Source organism: Oncorhynchus nerka, linkage group LG13 (genome assembly GCF_034236695.1).
Source record: "Oncorhynchus nerka isolate Pitt River linkage group LG13, Oner_Uvic_2.0, whole genome shotgun sequence".
In the NCBI taxonomy this organism is placed as follows: Eukaryota; Metazoa; Chordata; class Actinopteri; order Salmoniformes; family Salmonidae; genus Oncorhynchus; species Oncorhynchus nerka.
Window position 1 is genome coordinate 89,480,309 of NC_088408.1, and position 3,679 is coordinate 89,483,987.

The window sequence follows — 3,679 nt, forward strand, 5'->3', positions numbered from 1 at the left end:
TTTTTAAACATATCAGAACGAGCAACGTCAGACAACGTTTTTTAGGGTTTTAGGGGCTAATCCTAATTTATTCACCCTCCTGAGGTTGAAGAGGCGCTGTTGCACCTTCTTCACCACATTGTTGATGGGTAGGAACTATTTTAGGTCCTCAGTGATGTGCATGCCGATTAACTTTACGATTTTCTCCACTGCTTCCCATCCATGTGGATCGGGGCGTGCTCTCTCTGCTGTCGATGATAAGATCCTTCGTTTGGTTGATGTTGAGGGAGAGTGACTCTTGCCCCGATCAGCCAGTGCCGTCAGCCAGCCAGGAGCTCTCAGAGCCGTCAGCCAGCCAGGAGATGCCAGAGCCGCCAGCCAGCCAGGAGCTGTCAGAGCTGTCAGCCAGCCAGGAGATGCCAGAGCCGCCAGTCAGCCAGGAGCTGCCAGAGCCGTCAACCAGCGATTTGTTAAGCACATTTTTAGGCTTGCCATAACAAAGGGGTTGAATACTGACTCAAGACATTTCAGCTTGACAGTTTTTATACATTTCTAAAATGTTCTACAAACATAAGTCCACTTTGGCATTGTGGAATATTGTGTATAGATCATTGACACAAAATCTACACTTAATACATTTTAATATCAGGCTGTAACACAACAAAACATGGAAAAAAGTAAAGGGGTATGAATATTTTCTGAAGGTACTGTAAATATGCAGCTCTTAAAACAGTTGGTGATCAAGAATATTAACGATTTACTTTGCAAGCTCACCGGCAATGGGATGGCCCACTGGTCTTATGAAAGGCTATGTCAATGGGATGGCCCACTGGTCTTATGAAAGGCTATGTCAATGGGATGGCCCACTGGTCTTATGAAAGGCTATGTCAATGGGATGGCCCACTGGTCTTATGAAAGGCTATGTCAATGGGATGGCCCACTGGTCTTATGAAAGGCTATGTCAATGGGATGGCCCACTGGTCTTATGAAAGGCTATGTCAATGGGATGGCCCACTGGTCTTATGAAAGGCTATGTCAATGGGATGGCCCACTGGTCTTATGAAAGGCTATGTCAATGGGATGGCCCACTGGTCTTATGAAAGGCTATGTCAATGGGATGGCCCACTGGTCTTATGAAAGGCTATGTCAATGGGATGGCCCACTGGTCTTATGAAAGGCTATGTCAATGGGATGGCCCACTGGTCTTATGAAAGGCTATGTCAATGGGATGGCCCACTGGTCTTATGAAAGGCTATGTCAATGGGATGGCCCACTGGTCTTATGAAAGGCTATGTCAATGGGATGGCCCACTGGTCTTATGAAAGGCTATGTCAAAACTGCTTGAAATGGATGATTTACTTATGAAGCTTGCATTTGTTGTTAAAATGAATTATTATTGTGGGGAGGATGCACCATAGGCTTGTCTCTCCACTTGCACTCGCCAAACTCCCATCAATGGAGCGCGGTTTGTTCTGGTGTTGAAATGTTTGCTGTTGCTTTCAAAGGTTAAAATGTATTTCTGGTACATCTATATTCCATCTAATCCTACAATAATTGATAGCATTTCACCCTTCGATCCCCATACCATTTACTGCAACACTGCATTCACACAGGCATGCCAATTCTGATATTTTGACCAATTACACTAGATCTTTTCACATCAGATCTTTTTCAGAGCTGATCTCATTGGGCAAAGTGCCAATTAGTGAAACAATATCACAATTGGGCTCCCTGTGTTAACATAGCCTTAGACATTTCTGTTTCATGTTTGATACAATACATTTTCATTCAGCCTACCATGTCTTACCCTTTGAGTGGGCGTGAGGTTTATTCGTGCACATGAAGGTTCGCATGACTCGTGAGGTAGAAGTTCTGTTTCTCTAATTCAATGTATTCTTTCCTTTGTTCATAGTTCCCAGGTTATGTCGGAGTTCCTTGTTTCTGCATCCTACCTCTCTGTCATCCCGGTTGTGCATAATAGGAGCACATGTGCCTCAGTGCACATAGAATAGGCTACATGAACTGCGCGCCACGCTTTAGAGTCAGTAAGTTGAATAAGATAAAATAATTGTTCCATGAATGATTGGTGATGAAATTTCATTAATAATCATTAAGTCCAAATAAGACAAATGTAACAATGGATGTGGAAATTGCCTTCTACATTGTAGAACCAGTATAATGGTGTTACGGGTGTCTTCCTGGGAAGGAGAGGCGGACCAAAACGCAGCTTGGTTATTTATAAACATCTTTAATAAAGATGATAACTTGAACAATGTATAATACCAAATAAGAAACCGTGGAAACCCGAAAACAGTCCTAACTGGTGCAAAACACAGAGACAGGAACAATCACCCACAAGAGACCTAAAGAATATGGCTGCCTAAATATGGTTCCCAGTCAGAGACAACGATAACCACCTGCCTCTGATTGAGAACCACTCCAGGCAACCATAGACTTACCTAGAATACTTAACTAAACACAATCCCATAAACTACAAAACCCCTAGACAAAACAAACCACATAAATCACCCATGTCACACCCTGGCCTAACCACAATAATAAAGAGAACACAGAATACTAAGACCAGGGCGTGACAAATGGTTGTAATTGCCAGTTGGGTACGTTCCTTACACCCCTGATGAATATAACGGGAACCTGTTCGATCATCATGCACTGCCAAATCATTCTGGCTATGGATACAGAGAACATCCACACATTAACATTAACACACCAGAGGGCATAACCATTGGACTTAGGACTCTGCTGGGAGTTCACCTGTTACGCCCTGACCATAGAGAGCGGTTTTATTTCCTTATTTGGTGATGTCAGCGTGTGATGTGGGGTGGGCATTCTATGTTTTGTATTTCTTTGGTTTTGGCCGCGTGTGGTTCCCAATCAGAGGCAGCTGTCTATCGTTGTCTCTGATTGGGAATCATACTTAGGTAGCCTGTTTTCTCACCTACCTACGTGGGGTCTTGTTTTTTGTTAGCTCTGTGAAGCCGGCAGAATGTGATGGTCGTTTTTCCCCTTTTGTTTTTTTTGTTTGGTGTTCTGAGTATTAAAGATCATGAACACTTACCACGCTGCACCTTGGTCTACTTCTTCAGATGATCGTCACATTATCTCAAAATATTTTTGTTGTCAATGTCTGTGATAAAGCAGAATAAAGAAAATCTAAATATGCTATTGTTGTTATGCATATTATTAATAATAATACTGGGGGGGGGGTAGTTAAAACATTTACCCCAAAAGGTTCATCTGAAGGGTCTTCGAGGATCCATTAAAAGTGCTAATTTGAAAAACCCTTAGGGTTATTCTAAGAACTTATAGGGGTTCCCTCACAGTTTCAATTTAAAGAACCCATAAAGGTTACCCCAGGAACCTTTTCTTTTTAGAGTTTAGCCTCAATAAATAGACAAAGACTTGAACGTCATTGCATGTATAGATTAATTTGTAACTTCACTTGACTTTAAAGTTTTTTTATTTGACTCGATTCGACTTGCTCTTGAAATGCAGGTCTTGGACTTGACTCAAGGCTCAACCCATTCTACTTGGGTCCCACCTCTACAAATGAACATACTGTATAGTGCATGTACAGTAAATTCATGCATGTCTACCAGTACTACTGCATGTATGTGTGTATCCTGTGTGAAACTAAGAGCAATATTGTATATAATATGTATGAACTACCTTAACAGAG